This window comes from Myxocyprinus asiaticus, chromosome 41, assembly GCF_019703515.2.
Source record: "Myxocyprinus asiaticus isolate MX2 ecotype Aquarium Trade chromosome 41, UBuf_Myxa_2, whole genome shotgun sequence".
Classification (NCBI taxonomy): Eukaryota; Metazoa; Chordata; class Actinopteri; order Cypriniformes; family Catostomidae; genus Myxocyprinus; species Myxocyprinus asiaticus.
In genome coordinates, this window is record NC_059384.1 from 8,881,344 (window position 1) to 8,900,588 (window position 19,245).

Sequence of the window (19,245 nt, forward strand, 5' to 3'; positions counted from 1 at the left end):
CAGAACTATTTTCACTTAAAGCTGTAGTCTACACCAAAAAGAAAATCATGTCATCATTACTCTTATGTGGTTTCAAACCCCTATGACTTTTTTTTTTTTTTTTTTCAAGGAACACAAAAGATGATGTTAGGCAGAATGGAAGAAATAAAGGCATATAGGCTCGGAATGACATGAGGATGAATAAAGGTTGACAGAATTTTAATTTTGGGTGAACTATCTCTTTAAGGGCTTAGCAAACATTTGTATGTAAAGCGCTGTAAACTTGCATCTCAGAGTCCATCGACACAGCACGTCACTATAAACTTATTTTGCTTCCATGAGAGCCTGTTTCACCTCGTCCTTTTTGTTTTTGTATTTCATATTTCCCAGAAATGTCCTTGTATCAGTGATTTCACTGATACTCCACACGTTTCTTTGTGCTGCTTTTATTTTTAGATGTGACAAGGGTGACTGCACTGAAATTGAACGCAGTAATTTCAGCATTTGATAAAACATGCTTCATGAATCTATCAGCATCTGATCAGTTCAGCTGCTCTGGGGTTTAAAATCCTCTCTGTCTCTCTCTTTATTACATGACCGAAAACTTTCACTTGTAATTTTGAGCCAGAAAGGACAGTGTATTTTGCAGATTATTTAGTTCACAAATACATAAATAAATAAAAACAATAATACTAATAATTAACTTGCCCCATGTCGTACCAGTCCAGTATTATTTTCTTCTGTGGATCAAAAGAAGAACTTAGGCAGAATATCCGAGCAGCTCTTTTCCATACAATGAATGGTGATTATCACTGCCAAGTTCCAAAAGTGACAAAAAAGCACCAAAACAGTATCATAAAAAATTGTCTTCTGAAGCCATATCATAGCTTTGTGTGAAGACAATCTCCTTTGTGTGTCATGGAAGAAAGAAAATCATACAGTTTTAGATCAACATGGGTATGACTAAATAGAGTTCATCTTAAGGTCTGCAGCATTTTGTTACCTTTTGTACTTGTAAAGAGTCCAACAGTACTTGGCAAACTGCTTTAATGCAGTGAGTTACAGTAAGAGAACTGCACATTGGATTCAGTTTTATTCATTATGCAAGGTTTTTTCCCAAAAATTTCCATTTTCATTTGATTCTGATTCCAATATTGTGAGCCTAAACATCCATTAATCTAGGCAACTGGTACAAAAACATCTCATCTTCCTTTTTGTTCTTTACGATCATTCAGAAATACCTTCAGAAATAGCAATTACATCTGGCATTACAAACCCTGCCATGCACCAGTTTTGTCTGAAACACTGTCTCCACCCCTTCTTTAAAGGATGCCAATTGAATAAGTATATGTGGTGGAAGCCAGACCGAACAGAATTAGCTCCAGAAAATCTCACCAAGAGCAAAATATCAGGCCAATATTCAGATTGAACACTGCAGAATACAGTTCATAATTATAACATAGTTTCAGCTTTTACCATGAATACTTTGATATATACCATCATACTGAATGTTTACCGTATTTATTTACATGGTACTCCAATGTACTTCAAAGAATGCCATGATATTACCGTGGTACATGTCCAAAAAACAGGGTATTACCAATGTGCCATGTCAAAAAAACTTTTTTTTAGTGGGACAACTTTAAACTAATTTAAAGGACTTTGCCGTGGAGTCAAACTGTCTTTATGGCCCCGTTTCCACCTGATATTAAAGGAATATTCTGGGTTCAATACAAGTTAAGTTCAGTCGATAGCATTTGTGGCATAATGTTGATTACCACGAAAAAATAATTTCTTTAAAAAAAGCAAAAATCGAGCTTACATTGAAGCACTTACAATAGAAGTGAATGGGGCCGATTTTTGGAGGGTTTAAATGCTGAAATGTGAGCTTATAATTTTATAAAAACACTTTAATTCTTCTGCTAAACGTATGTATTATTTGATCTGTAACATTGTTTAGTGCTGACATTACCTTGTCATGGCAACAAAGTTGTAAAATTTGATCACACTAAAATCATGTTTACACGCATTGTGCATGTCTGGTGGCTATAATTTTTAAATCGTATTTTATCGTTTACGGATTGGCCCCATTTTCTACCATTGTAAGTGCCTCACTGGAACCCAGAATTTAGCTTTTTTTTAAAGAAAAGTATGGTTAAGTCAGAAATGTTTGTGGTAATTAATATTATGCCACAAATGCTGTCGCTAGAGCTTAACTTGTATTGAACCCAGAATATTCCTTTAAGATGCATTTTTGGTGATCCGATTCACAAGTGGTCAGCGCAAGCTACAGGTGGAAACGGGGTACAATCGGATCACTGAAACCACATACCCTCCCCTCGAAATCCGAACCCAAGTGGTCATAGGAGACACATGGTAATCCCAGATGGAAACAGAAATGTGTCTCGGCTGACCACATTTGATCAGATCACCAAAAACGCATCTTAAAACCAGGTGAAAACAGGACCTAAATGTGGTGCTTCAGCAAACTTTTTGAGTCATCAGGTGTGATTTTGTAGCAGTCAGACTTCTCATGGAGTTCACCTGGTTTACTGGCTTTTGCAATGAGGGGGAGAAAGTCCTTTGACGTGTAAAAACCATGTTCTGCAGAGAGGTCATCAAAACGTCTGTGCCTGTTAGCCTGAAATAGACCTGCAAAAAAATAGTAAAATATCTACTTTCCTTTCTCCAATAAAAGCACTCTACTCTTTTGTGGAACACAAATGGAACATTTTTGAAGAATGTCTGAGCATCTGTTTTGCTAAAACTGAAAGCTTATTACTTTTTATGGTACATTTATGATGGAGTTAAATTATAACTGTGCTTCCTTTGTATGGAAAACAGTGACATTCTAAAAACGTCTCCTTGTGTTGCTCCACGGAAGACAGTAAGTAATATGGAATATTATATGTTTGAAACGTTATGAGTAAATAAAGACAGCCTTTCATTTTGGGGTTAACTTTTCCATTAATATCTATTACTATATTTTGTTTTTAATACATAGGACAGATAGCATACATGTATCCTAAAAAAAATAAAAATAAAAATAAATGAGGGAGATGAAATCTTATCCCACAAATACATTTTCCAATTCCATTTCCCCATGATATTGACTCCTTCCTGGCTCTAATGCCTATTGTGAATGCGATGCCCCTGCACATGTTTGCCACTGTTTAACGTCATTAACATCATTACACATAATCACACATATAATGTAATCTTAGTGGTTTCAGTGGGAGCAATGTTTAGACATAGGCTTCAGGCCTCTGAAATCTCAAAACCCACAATTATCACTAAAATTAGGTCACATCTTCAATATGTAATATCTTAACTGTTATACGCAAGTGAAATGTATTTTGTTGCTTAAATGCAGCAAATACTGCCTCCTCTTCAAGGCGTGTTCCTGTCTTAATGAGATAAAACTCTTTGGCAGAGATTCTGGATTCAGGATTCTGAAGAACTGTAATGTGAGAACTTCATGAGATCCATTGTTACTGAGATGGAAAGCAGAAGACATTGCTAATGAGGCACTAAGTGATTGAGAGATGAAAGACTGGGGCCTTTCTGTCAGAAACAATCAGCTCTCACCATATGCTGTTGGTATTGTCAATGTGATTTCAAGGAAATGCTCTGGCTTTTAGATGTATTACAACTAGGGTTGGGCAATAAAGCTAAAAAAAGAACACATTCAGCTTTTAAGTTAAGTTAACTGTGCCTTTAAGCAGCTTGGAAAATTACAGAAAATGATGTCATGCCTAATTTAGCATCTGATAGGGTAATTGGAGTCAATTGGAGGTGTACCTGTGGATGTATTTTAAGGTCTACCTTCAAACTCAGTGCCTCTTTGCTTGACATCATGGGAAAATCAAAAGAAATCAGCCAAGACCTCAGAAAAAAAATTAGTGGACTTCCACAAGTCTGGTTCATCCTTGGGATCAATTTCCAAATGCCTGAATGTACCACGTTCATCTGTACAAACAATAGTACGCAAGTATAAACACCATGGGACCATGCAGCCAACATACCACTCAGGAAGGAGACGCATTCTGACTCCTAGAGATTAACGTAGTTTGGTGCAAAAAGTGCAAATAAATCCCAGAACAACAGCAAAGGACCTTGTGAAGATGCCGGAGGAAACATGTAGACAAGTATCTTTATCTACAGTAAAACGAGTCCTATATCGACATAACCTGAAAGGCTGCTCAGCAAGGAAGAATCCACTGCTCCAAAACCACCATAAAAAACTCAGACTAGAGTTTGCAAGAGCACATGGGGGCAAAGATCTTACTTTTTGTAGAAATGTCCTTTGGTCTAATGAAACAAAAATGGAAATGTTTGGCCATAATGACCATCGTTATGTTTGAAGGAAAAAGGGTGAGGATTGCGAGCTGAAGAACACCATCCCAACCGTGAAGCATGGGGGTGGCAGCATCATGTTGTGGGGGTGTTTTGCTGCAGGAGGGACTGATGCACTTAACAAAATAGATGGCATCATGAGGAAGGAAAATGATGTGGATATATTGAAGCAACATCTCAAGACATCAGACAGGAAGTTTAAGCTTGGTCGCAAATGGATCTTCCAAATGGACAATGACCCAAAGCATACCTCCAAAGTTGTTAGAAAAAGGGTTTAAGGACAACAAAGACAAGGTATTTGAGTGGCCATCACAAAGCGCTGACCTCAATCCGATAGTAAATTTGTGGGCAGAACTGAAAAAGAGTGTTTGAGTGAGGAGGTCTACAAACCTGACTCAGTTACACCAGTTCTGTCTGAAGGAATGGGCCAAAATTCCAGCAACTTACTGTGAGAAGCTTGTGGAAGGCTACCCAAAATGTTTGACCCAAGTTAAACAATTTAAAGGCAATGCTACCAAATACTAACAAAGTGTATGTAAACTTCTGACCCACTGGGAATATGAAGAAAGAAAAGCTGAAATAGATCATTCTCTCTACTATTATTCTGACATTTCACATTCTTAAAATAAAGTAGTGATCCTAACTGACCTAAGACAGGGAATGTCATTAAATGTCAGGAATTGTGAAAAACTGAGTTTAAATGTATTTGGCTAAGGTGTATGTGAACTTCTGACTTCAACTGTATATATATACACACACACACACACACACACACACACACTACCGGTCAAAACTTTTGAAACACTTGACTGAAATGTTTCTCATGATCTTAAAAATCTTTTGATCTGAAGGCGTATGCTTAAATGTTTGAAATTAGTTTTGTAGACAAAAATATAATTGTGCCACCATATTAATTTATTTCATTATATAACTAAACTTTAAAAAAAAAAAAAAACATTTTTGAAATTGATGACTTGAACCAAATAATAAAGAAAAGCAGCCAATAAGTGCCCAACATAAATAGGAACTCCTTCAATACTGTTTAAAAAACATCCCAGGGTGATACCTCAAGAAGCTGGTTGAGAAAATGTCAAGAGTACATGTCTGCAAATTCTAGGCAAAGGGTGACTACTTTGAAGATGCTAAAATATAACACAGTTTTGATTTATTTTGGTCACAACACAATTTCCATAGTTCAATTTATGTTATTCCATAGTTTTGATGACTTTACTATTATTCTAAAATGTGAAAAAAAAAAAAAATAATATATATATATATATATATATATATATATATATATATATATATATATATATATATATATATATATATATAACAAAGAATGAGTGTGTTTCAAAACTTTTGACCAGTAGTGTGTGTATATATATATATATATATATATATATATATATATATACACACACACACACACACACACACACACACACACACATATAGTTAAAAATAATCAAGAAAAAAAAAAATATTTGAATAAATGAAAACATATTGAATCAGAGTTTTGACTAGGTCCTTTTTCAACTTTCAGCAAATACCACATTAAAAATCAAAATAGAGAAAATAGAGTTTTTCAACAGCACCCTATGGTGTATCATCCAGAAAGGAGACAGGACCTCTCCACCCACCGTTCTCCGATTCAGCCGCTCTGCCTGGCTTAAAAAGACAAGGGCAGCGAGGTGCAAGCATGATTTAAAAAGTTAAACTCATTATTAATTAAACTAGTCATTAAATCATACAATAATTAGATGCCCACTTCTCATCAGACACATTTCCACAAGTCGGCAATAACACAGTAATTACCAAGTTTTTTAAAGTTAACCTCCACCAACCAAGCCAGCATGAGGTTTGTGAATAAACGCTCTTCATCGCTAACCAATAACCAGCCCATTTCTGTTTGGTCTGCATTTGCATTGCTATATTCTGTTTGACAGTGCAGTTTTAAGACTGTGTAGCATCTGGACCAATCACACACACAATAATTCATTATTTAATGAATAATCCAACAGACAACTCAAGACCGTAACAAGCAAATGTCCAAGTAGGCACAAGCCAACTCCGAGATGTCTGCTCTCCCACTGATCATTATCAGCTTTTACTCCCCTTGCTGACACTGGTCCAGCAACTAGTGGACCTCAGAGACATTCCAGGTGGGGGAAGGTAGCCACATGCAAAGCAAAGGAATATGGGGAGAGTAACTCACTCCATTCCCCCATAGGAAAGATACATAAAGCCCATAAAACAGACTTTTCTTCATTAATTTATAGACAAACTGTTCTATAAATGAACATGCATATCCCCAGGACATTGTGTGTATGATTATTACGTATAGTGTATACTGTATATCATTTTATGCATGCTTTATGACAGAACCATTAGATGATGTAAAACTATTGGGATCACGCTTCCTATCAAATTAATCCTTGTGTGACGCCCTGCACATTGGTGTATATCACTTCCTTATAGCATGCATTGTATGATTGTTATATTAATCAGAGCATAAAGGGGCACAAACTGCCAGCTTACTCCAATCATGCAAATGAGTCAACTTCCAAACAATGGAACTTTTCCCACTGGAAAATTGCACCTTTCTCATTGGTCAAGCCAAACTCAAGAGGAGTGACCTCCCTCAGGAGTTAAAGGGCACTGTTGGAGTGACCTCCTTCGCTCTTCCTTCTTCTCTTCTCCTGGTTACTGTTCATGTGGGACCTGAAACAACTGGTCCGACCGCAAGGTCGCGGACCGGCAGGCCTCAACCCATCAAGCCATGTGTAACTTCCTTAACCATAACAGAGTCAAACTAACACCGCAAGTTCATCATCATTTCTTCATTCAATGCAGAAGAAATTGATTGCAACTTCAACACCATCGACTCAATGAACCATCAAGACTTTCTCCTGAGACTGCATCCGGGCGCTCTCTCAACCGCCAAGGCATTGCAAGTATCATAAAATTAACTAACTAAACAGAGGTTTAGTATAACCTGTGAACCCCTTTGTTAACAAAGGTGCTTTGAAGTAAGAAACTGATGGTTTTTTCAGATGGTTAAATGACTCTTTTCATAGCTTCATTCCCTTGTTCTGTTCCGGTTTCATTCACTTTCACTTTTCCATTTCCTATGTATGCGTGATTTGTTTGTGTTTGTTTAGTTATGTGTTTGTGATTTAGTTAAATAAAGCTTTTGTGTACATTCTTGCGAGTTGATTCTGGTCTGCTTGTAAATCAACATCAATTTAACGATTTGATCACAGCTACATGCTAAGAAAGAGTTATTTTTCTGTGGCCACGAAAAATATCCTTTCTGAGAGTTGATAGACGATCAATACTGAGTGTTCGCTGGACGAACAGATGAATTGATTGTAATGTTAATTCAGCTACATCAAGTTAATTCTATTAACTTATCCAAATATTTATAATTAATTATAACGAGTTATGATTAATTATTCATATTTCCCTTTTGAGCTAATTTTCTACAACTGTCTCCTGTATTCCAACCTGACTCACAAGTTCAATATGTTATATAAAAGATTTAGTGTCACTACAGGATTATATAGAAAGTGGTTTTGTAAGGGTAAACAGCTGCATTCAGGCGTGAATCTTGTTTTCTTAGCACAGTACCACACAGTAGTGGTATATTAGAGCAATAAGCCACAAGAGGCTGTGCATTACAGTTTCTAAAACTCCCTTAACCATGGTAAAATCACTGTAATGCACAGCCTCTCATGGTTTATTGCTTTTATTAAAATAGCAGAAATATGGTAAAAGACACCAATTTAATATGTTTGATATATTTCACTTTCATTTAAATCAAAATAGTTCTTAATCCAAATAATATAGCTCAACAGCCTAACTATACTGTAGGTTTTAACAGTTGTTTTAATAGTCGATAAGCAACACAGCGCTCCAATATAGAGGTGGCAGGTGTGTATATCAAATATTTTACAATGGCTTCCAAACTGGCTCATCCAAACTATCCATTTTATAAACAATTATATATTTCATATTTATACATATATACCCAACATAAAATATATCCATGCTGAAGGTGTTGTATCAAACATTACACTTGGTGCAAATCATCACTGATTCTCATTAGTGCACATCAAACACATAATGATGAAACCTGCTAAATAGCTGTAATGATATCTTGATGATATCCTGGCATTTCTACAAACTAAAGCTGTCAGTGTGTCATGACTAATGAACTATGTAAGAAACACTGACTTTCAAAATTACACACAGAGGTCCAAATTTGAAGACAGTATGTGAGTGTGTTCTTCATATGTCTGAGCAGGTGCTTGAGTCTCGTTAGTATGAAAGTCAGTCAGGAGTTATAAAAAAAACAATTTTTATATGTATTTGATGGGTTTGAAAATACGCTCCCTAATCTTTGTGTTTGTGTACTTGGGTGTAAGTTTGTGAACCAAACCAATTAAAATGACCCGTACAATGTTTATTTTAAATGTAGGGGTAACAAGTTATAAGTAACATGCATTACATAATCAGATTACTTTTTGGAAGTAATGTGCTACTCTTTGCGAACTTACACCATTATAACCAAGCTACTTTTTTCAAATAAGTATTTTTGTTTTCATTTAATTTATTGACAAGTACAATTGAAAATCTCTTTCTTCTTAATAACAATCACATAGGTAGGAGCAGTGTTGGGTCCACTAGAAATGACTAATTATTTCTCTAAAATTTTAATCAGATTACTTTACTAATTACTTCATTGAAAAAGTAATCACATCATTAATTACTTTACTTTTAAGTTACTTTCTAAAACATGTTTCCTCTCAACAAATTCAAAATAATGTCTATTTCTTTGTTCATTGTTACACACAAGTCATAAACTCGGCACCTCACATTTTTCCTTCACAATGGCTCATTACGGGGCTCATTAATGTATTCTACAAAAATAATATATTAGATATAAGCATAACCCTACAATGTCATTAAAAGTAATTAAATTCCTTAAAAGTCAGTAACTATAATCTGATTACAATAAATTAAAATGTAATGCATTACACTTATTTTATGGACTAATAATAATTAGAATACAGTAACTAATTTGTCAAGTCATTTTTATTTGTATAGCACTTTTCACAACACATCATTTCAAAGCAGTTTTAAAGGAAATCATGCATTAACAAAAAATGAAACTGTAATATCTATAAAGTCTTAAGAGTGTTCATTTTGTAGTTTGATTAAATGTGATTATAAATTGTGTATAGAAATTAAATAATTAAATAATAATTGTATTTAGAACCCCAGTGAGCAAGCTGAAGGACTGTGGCAAGGAACACAAAACTCCATAAGATGTTGGTTAATGGAGAAAAAAAAAACCTTGGGAGAAACCAGACTCACTGTGGGAGCCAGTGCCCCTCTGGCTAAACAACATGAATATAATGCCAATATTAGTTATTTGTGTGCAGTGCAAGTCATGGTTTAAAATGTGTAAATTAAGTAAGCGTTAAGGTCCAGAGTAAAAAAATAAAATAATAATAATAATAAAAATTATGAATTTTAAGATTAATGACTAATGTCTTTGAAGTCCTTGGATTAACTGCAGAAGTTCACATAGATGCCTTTTCCTTTGTTAGTTGGCTGATGAAGGCTTTTGTTGGCACCTAACTGATCTCTGCCTACATCACCTCGGTCTAATGATGGACTACACTCTTGAAATGGAATACATAGACTATCATTTAATTGCCAACAAAACCCTTCATCAGCCAACTAACAAGGACAATTGCATCAATGTGAACTTCTGCAGTTAATACAGGATGAACTTCAAAGATATTAGTCATTAATCTAACAGTTCTTAAAAAATCTTTGTTTTAAACACAGACCCTTAACACTTACTTAGTTTAATAATTTTAAACCATAACTTGCACTATACATAAGTAATATTGGCATTATATTCATGATGTTATCCAGAGGGGAACTGGCCCCCACAGTGAGTCTGGTTTCTCCCAAGGTTATTTTTCTCCATTAACCAACATTTTATGGAGTTTTGTGTTCCTTGCCACAGTCGCCTTTGGCTTGCTCACTGCGGTTATAAATACAATTATTATTTAATTACTTATTTTTAAACAATACACAATTGTATTTTATCAAACTACACAATGATGACTCTAAGACATTATAGATATTACAGTTTTATCTTCTGTTAATGCCTGATCTTCTGTAAAGCTGCTTTGAAACGATGTGTGTTGTGAAAGGTGCTATACAAATAAAAATGACTTGACTTGATTTGACAATTAAATTATAGTCTATGTATTCCATTTCAAGAGTGTAGTCCATCAAGAGACAAAGGTGATGCAGGCAGTGATCAGTGAGGTGCATCACAGTTCAACCTGCAGGTCATTTCGGTGAGGTTCGGTGGGGTCCATCCTAAGTCCTAGGTTCAGGCAGTGGCATATGAAGTATCCGATGTCTTACAGTTGGAGTTGGTATCAGTTCATTCTCTGAAGTCAAAAGACTGAAGTGATGTCTGGCTAGCACCGGCTGTAGTTTGTCATCATCACTCAGCGACACGTAGCAGTGGAGTCCGACACCAAGCAGGAACGGAGCGGAATCTGTCCGGCTCTGGAAACCTCGGGATATGAATCCTGAGGTTGAGACATGGAAACAAATAGAATAATATTAACATAAATGCCATTCAATTTTATGCAGAGTTATAGATCATGATGGATGTTTCTAGGTCCGGCAGACCTAACTAAAGCAGCCTAATTGTGAGTTGAAGGATAAATGAGGTGTATGCCTGGCTAAATAGATGAGTATTTAGTCTAGACTTAAACTGAGTGAGTGTGTTTTACGGAGACTATTCCATAGTTTAGAAGACAAATATGAAAAGGATCTACCTCCTTTTGTGGATTTTGATTATTAACAAACCAAAATTTTGTGATCGTAATGAACGTGACAGAATATAGCGTGTAAGAAGGTCACTTAAGTACTGTGGAGCTAGACCATTCAAAGCTTTGTATATAGTTAACAGAATTTTAAAATTAAAATGAAATTTAACAGGTAGCCAATGTAACAATGATAGAATGGGGCTAATATGATCATATTTCTTGGTTCTAGTCAGCACTCTGGCAGCTGCATTTTGAAACAATTGAAGTTTATTTATTGAACTTGCTGGACATTGTCCAGTGTTGGATTACACCCAGCACTGGGTAAAAGAAACGGAATAAGTTGCTTTGCATAAAAGTATCGACTATACTGTATGAATAAAAGTAAATGCAATTATGTAATGTGATGCTTTTTAATTTATACTCAGTCTGTATCAATGAGCAGGACAGACAGCACAGAGATAGTGTCACCCAATGTGTGATTATCATCACCCAAAAACTGGAAGTTCTGGACGAATGGGAGATTTTCCGGTTTGGCTTGACGAAGAGTGTTTTAACAAAAGCATGAGGGTTTGTGACATCGCTCTTTGTAAGTAATGCATCTCCATTTGTCTCCTGCTGCAATACATTTTCTTCTGTAATAATCCCTGCGCTGAGTTTCCGTACAGTGTGCTTGCAGCCGAGACTGTTTTTCCCGTGAAAAATCAAAAATAATACATCACCCAGAGAGCAAAAACTCCCTCGTAATCAGAGCTTATCTATGCGTATCTGAGAAGGGGGAGGACATCTGTGGGAGGCTTGTTCTCTCTCCTGACTTTGCCTTTCTCAGAAGACCCTGATCCCTGTGACCCTTATGAACGGCATAACAATGAAGAGTGATCAAGAGTGAAGTGTTAAATAGATAGTTCACCTTAAAAATGAAAATTCTGTCATCATTTACTCATGTACTCATGTAGTTCAAAACCTGTATGGCTTTCTTTTCTCTACAGAACACAACAGAGAGATGTTAGGCAGAATAACAGCCTCAGTCACCATTCACTCTCACTGCATGAAAAAAAAACAAAGATGTAATGAAAGTGAATGGTGACTAAGGGGATGTTCACACTTGTAGTTCGGTTCTCTTGGTTCTCTTGGTCTGGACCAAAAAAGAAAATGATACATTTAGTCCTGGTTCGCTTAGCATTTACACTGGCATTTTTAACACCGAACCTAAAGATACAAAACAAAAGGCATAAGGATAAGGTCACAACCTGATTGGACAGCTTTTATGACGTATATTTTGCGACAAAACTTGCCGAACATCCAAAACAATGCTGGCTGCTAGGCTAAATGCACTCACGGTGGTATTTTTACCAGCTTAGAACAAACGAAGAGCTAATAAAGTCAAAACAGTGCCAGGAATTCCTCCATTGCACACACAAACGAAGATATGCTGCAAGGACGGCTGACGGCGGTTCCAACGCCTGTACCGAACTGTAATGGGCAACATAGCTCCAATGATGAAAAGAACCAGGTATGCTTGAGGTCAGTATTAAAGGCAAATTACTTCCTGTTATTGGTCCGTTTAGATGTCTTTGGTCCATGCTGCGTTCATATATGAGTCGAACCGCACCAGAGTTCGTTTGGAAGCGGACTGAGACCCACTATTCAGGGGATCTCGGTCCGCTTGTTTGGTGCGCACCAAGGTTCGGATAGCAGCGTTCACACTTGTTCAAATGAACCGCACTAACAGAGCAATCGCACCAGAGTTCCTTTTAATCGAACCAAACCTGCCAAGTGTGAACACACCCTGAGACTACAGTAACATACTGCCTGACATCTGAGAGAGTTTTTTTATGAACTGTAATTAAAAAAATTAAAACAAATTATACAATCATGACCATTTACATGAGATGAAGTCTCCAGTCATATAAGTAACCTTATAAAAGCTGTTTTATTGTGCTAGGAGAGGGTCCTCTCATAGGAGCTGCCATGTTAGGATCACATGACCAGCCGAATACTATCTCAGTAACCGCCCCATTATAAAATTAATCATAGCTGACTTTGAATAGTGAATTTCTACAATGGCATAGATAATTGAAAACTTTTGCATTCAGATGATGCTGCATCCATGCCCCTAGGTGTCAGGGTAAATCCAAGCTGAAACAAACCAAAAATTAGTGAGTGCACCTTTAACTTTGTCGGCAGTGAAAATAAGACATTCCGAAGGAACAAAATGAGACAATACTTCCCCCTTAGTTTTAAAAAGAAAATAATCAGCGTCAAAATGTATGCTTTGTAATGGATAAACAAAAAAAGATGATTGGCATTTGAGGTTGGAATTTAAAACCATGCACAAGTGACAGGTCATTTGTATCATGCAATAATATACATTATATTGACTTGCATCCAAAGAGTAACAACCACTGCAGCCAACTCTTAGCAACTATTGATTTTGCAGCTTTTAAAAACTCCAAGCTTTCTTGAGAAACATCTCAGCTGAGCGCACATCTTTTATCATGTCCTTCCCTGTATTGATTTGTTCATCTAAAACATATTCTACCAACGCTTAGCTTATTACTAATATTTCACACCTTTAAGGTCATTATGGGTACATTATATCAGTATGACAGCAGAACACTTAAAGGGATAGTTCAACCAAAAATCATTTACTCACATTTACTCACCGTATGTTGCTCCAAAACTGAACGACTTTGTTCCATGGAACATGAAAGGGGATGTTAAGCACAATATTAGCCTCACTCACCATTCACTTTCATTGCATTTATATATATATATATATATATATATATATAGTGGTGTGAAAAAGTGTTTGCCCCCTTCCTGATTTCTTATTTTTTTTGCATGTTTGTCACACTTAAATGTTTCAGATCATCAAACAAGTTTAAATATTAGTCAAAGATAACACAAGTAAACACAAAATGCAGTTTTTAAATGAAGGTTGTTATTATTAAGGGAAAACAAAATCAAAACCTACATGGCCCTGTGTGAAAAAGTGTTTGCCCCACCTGTTAAAACATAACATAACTGTGGTTTATCACACCTGAGTTCAATTTCTCTAGCCACACCCAGGCCTGATTACTGCCACACCTGTTCTCAATCAAGAAATCACTTAAATAGGACCTGCCTGACAAAGTGAAGTAGACCAAAAGATCTTCAAAAGCTAGACATCATGCCGAGATCCAAAGAAATTCAGGAACAAATGAGAAACAAAGTAATTGAGATCTATCAGTCTGGAAAAGGTTATAAAGCCATTTCTAAAGCTTTGGGACTCCAGAGAACCACAGTGAGAGCCATTATCCACAAATGGCGAAAACATGGAACAGTGGTGAACCTTCCCAGGAGTGGCCGGCCGACCAAAATTACCCCAAGAGCGCAGCGACGACTCATCCAAGAGGTCACAAAAGACCCCACAACAACATCCAAAGAACTGCAGGCCTCACTTGCCTCAGTTAAGGTCAGTGTTCATGACTCCACCATAAGAAAGAGACTGGGCAAAAATGGCCTGCATGGCAGAGTTCCAAGACGAAAACCACCGCTGAGCAAAAAGAACATTAAGGCTCGTCTCATTTTTGCCAGAAAACATCTTGATGATCCCCAAGACTTTTGGGAAAATACTCTGTGGACTGACGAGACAAAAGTTGAACTATTTGGAAGGCGTGTGTCCCATTACATCTGGTGTAAAAGTAACACCACATTTCAGAAAAAGAACATCATACCAACAGTAAAATATGGTGGTGGTAGTGTGATGGTCTGGGGCTGTTTTGCTGCTTCAGGACCTGGAAGACTTGCTGTGATAAATGGAACCATGAATTCTGCTGTCTACCAAAAAATCCTGAAGGAGAATGTCCGGCCATCGGTTCGTGACCTCAAGCTGAAGCGAACTTGGGTTCTGCAGCAGGACAATGATCCAAAACACACCAGCAAGTCCACCTCTGAATGGCTGAAGAAAAACAAAATGAAGACTTTGGAGTGGCCTAGTCAAAGTCCTGACCTGAATCCTATTGAGATGCTGTGACATGACCTTAAAAAGGCAGTTCATGCTCGAAAACCCTCCAATGTGGCTGAATTACAACAATTCTGCAAAGATGAGTGGGCCAAAATTCCTCCACAGCGCTGTAAAGACTCATTGCAAGTTATCGCAAACGCTTGATTGCAGTTGTTGCTGCTTAGGGTGGCCCAACCAGTTATTAGGTTTAGGGGGCAATCACTTTTTCACACAGGGCCATGTAGGTTTGGATTTTGTTTTCCCTTAATAATAACAACCTTCATTTAAAAACTGCATTTTGTGTTTACTTGTGTTATCTTTGACTAATATTTAAACTTGTTTGATGATCTGAAACATTTAAGTGTGACAAACATGCAAAAAAAATAAGAAATCAGGAAGGGGGCAAACACTTATATATATATATATATATATATATATATATATATATATATATATATATATATATATATATATATATATATATATACACACACAATGAATGGTAACTGTACATTCAGTCTAATGTTTATTTTTTTGTTCCACGGAAGGAAGAAAGTCATACAAGTTTGAAATGACACAAGGGAAAGTAAATGGTTTTGATTTTCATTTTGGGTGAGATATCTCTTTAATGTATTTTAACATTTCATTATTGTTGGTATGAAATCAAAAGGGACAGCCAGAAAATCAGGGGCAAAGATCGCAGACCCCATCACTGCATGGCAATGAAGGTGTTAATTCACTCTTTAAAGCGACTGAACCCGAGCCAATGACTCCTGAGCCTATAGCCTAGAAACAATGCTCTTATCTGACTTCTTCAACCTGCCTTCCACTTTGCATATTTTTGCATTTTGCCAGGGAGAAATTAGCATGTCAATCATATGAGTGGATGACATTTAAAAAGACAGTAAAGAACTCGTGTGAAATTATGGAAATGAATTGCAAACACTCAACACTTTCATTTTCTCCCAGAATTAAAATTCCTTTACATCTATTTGTAGAGAAATCCAAAAATGCTCCACGTAAAATACTCATAATTAGGATGCCAGTATTAAGAGACTCAGTGTTACGAAACAATGAATTATACTAAATCTTTTTCTCATTGTGCCGGTACAATAAGACTTTGCTTTAGGCAATGTTTGAATTTCTAAGATCAATGAAGGTGCTACGCAATCATGGTTTAATATCTTTTGCATGAAGTTGTATTATTCTAGTAGTATGTTTATTTATGCTCAGCAGATACATTTCTTAGGCCAGGAGTCATAATTATAAATGTTTTACAATGTAAAGACAAGCATTTTTATTAATTTGAATGAGCAACAAGGGATTGTGGAACGTTTATAGCCAGAAGATATAATCTCGTAAGATTACATTTATTTATTCCTTGGCTTGCTATAATAAAAAAAGAAAAGAAAAAACTAACTATGAGGTTGCACATGCCCAGGCAGCACTTACAGATTTAAAAAAAATGCAGTTTGGAAATAAAAAGCTAAAAGCAAGCTCTTCACTGACAGAGCAAATATGATAATCATTATTTAATTCTAATGGAAAAAGGTCAGATCTTATAATGGCCTGTAAACAGTAAGGAAACAGCGAGAGGAGAAAAAAGGATAGAAAGTAAAATACAGAGATAGAGATAGAATGGGAGAAAGAGAGAGAGAGAGAGAGAGAGAGAGAGAGATGGAAAAAGAAAAAAAATAACTAAATTAACTAAATAAAAGCAAGAAAAGAAGGAAGGAAGGAAGGAAGGAAGGATAGTACAAATAAACAAACCAACAAACAGAAGGAAGGAAGAGTAAGCATGCAAGAAAGGAAAGGAACAAAAGCAAACAAGCAATAAAGAAACAAACAAACAAACAAACAAACAAAGGAAGGAAAAGCAAAGGAACAAAAAAAAGGAAGGAAGGAAGGAAGATTAATCAACCAAGAAAGGAAGGGAATGAAAGCAAGGAAGACACAAACAAGCAAGAAACAAAGAAAGAAAGGAAGGAAGGGTAAGCATGCAAGAAAGGAAGGGAGAAAGGAAAGAGAGAAGGAAGGAAGAGTAAGCATGCAAGAAATGAAGGGAATGAAAGCAAGGAAGAAACAAACAAAGGAAGGGAATAAAAGCAAACAGGCAAGGAAGTGAAATGAACAAGCAAAAAAAAAAAAAACATTTTGCCAAAGACATTGATAGAGACAGAGAAAACAAATTGTCATGATCTCACTCATGAGCATGAGGTGGACTATATCCTAGGATTTAGCTGATATGAGAAGATGCTGGGGAGCACTGTGGGTCAACATGCAACTGCAGTGGAGAGCTCAGACAGAGGGGAACAGGCCAGATATATCTGATGAAGAAACAGGGTTTCCTCCTTTGAGGAGCAGTGGGGAGCTTGAGCATGTGCTGTTGGGTTAGCACAGAAAGAAACAGCAGCAGGAGAAGGGGCTCAAGGACTGGGGCGGAAAATTAGATGTGAATGAGGTTACTGGTAGTGGGGGAGACATTGTGGAGTGGATCATCCATAGCCATTAAAAGAGGGACAGGAAGCTGCCAGTCATTCAGCAAGACAAAAACAGGTTTTCTCCATTGTTTCTTTGTGTATGCTTGTCTTTCCACCTGATAGACAACAAGACAGTGTGAACACACATATAAACTAACCGACTGTGATGAACACAGCTTTGTATCCCTCTTCCTTCACGGAAAGGAGCGTCATTTCATCTTGGCCGAGACCTCTGTCACAGATGATCTGAAAGAGTTCAAACAACGCATATCAATAGAACCAATCCATCAGAAAAGCTCTACAAAAGACCAGAATCTCATTTGAAGGCTTCTAAAATGGTGTCTAAGATCACAGAAGGGTGTCTCTGAAATGTTCTTGTGTCAGCGGAAAAGACTGTCGGAAAAGCTTCTGTCCTCCTCCAGAGCTCAACCATTCACTCCCCTTCCCTTGTGTCTGTTTATAGGAACAGAGAGGGAACATGCAAATGTGTCATCTCTACCTCCTCCCCACCACCCCTCGCTCTTCACGATCTCTGTGGAAAAAATGCATTTCCTGTACAAAATGAATCCTGAGCAGGTGTGCCGGATGATGACTATTGATTGCCCTTTCCCGCAACTGAAGCATTCAGGAAACAAACAGACAAGTGCACACAGCCCCGAGGTACTCCGACGCCGCTGTCTGCCACCCCTAAAGCAACTTTTAATTGTTCTTTATTAGTGCAGCTGACATTTGGACCACAGATCCTCTTCAAGACCTCTCGCCCTCCCTGGCTTCAAAAGGGGCAGGTGGGAGAGCAAAGGAGCATGGAGAAGAGGATGGAGGAGGGGGATGATAGGGAGGTGTGATGGCTTTCATTACCTCCACTCCCAGATCTTTCATCAAATCCAACTCAAACTGAACCATGTCGTACAGCAAGCGGAATTGGGGTATCTCGGAGCTGTGAAAATCAAGAGAGGAAATATTAAATGAGAAGGAAAGGAAGGGCACAAAAAAGAAGTTCCCAAGAGAGATGAAAATGTAGGGGAAGGAAACCTGAGGAATTCCTCCCAACACTAAGGACCATTTTATCTCTGGAATTCTCTGTTATGTTGTGGGTTCTCCGATCTCCAGTTGCGCTGGCTTAAATTCCAACCCAAATAATAGGCTAGGGATAGGTTAGTGATTGACAACCGCATTTACTTACAGGTGTGAGTCTTGTAATGTCCTATACATAAATAAGCTTACAATAATGGCTTGAAAATTGCCTGTATGAACGAATATCCAAAGTCAAGCCCATATTCTATTCTCACATTGGTCTGAGTAGATCTTGGTGCACACTGTACGATTTTTACAGTCCTTCATGATTGTTGCTTGTCAGACTACAATATGAAACCATTTCTTTTACCCACAATTTTGGGTAAAAGCCATGGCACACTGTACAAAATCTGGGAGCCATGGCACTCTGTACATTGTAGCCAAGACTTTGGTCCCTGTCATTGAACAGCACTGACTAGATGTTTTATCTCATTTGGCCGTCTTAGCAGCAGTAACACTACACAACTGCGACACAAAATTTCTGCCACTGCTAGCAAAGGCG

At 37.1% G+C, this 19,245-nt stretch overlaps 1 pseudogene; it reads right to left on the reverse strand.

Moving 5' to 3' along the window:
* Nucleotides 1-19,245, reverse strand: part of LOC127431694 (dihydropyrimidine dehydrogenase [NADP(+)]-like) — a 198,447-nt pseudogene that overhangs the window by 170,003 nt on the left and 9,199 nt on the right.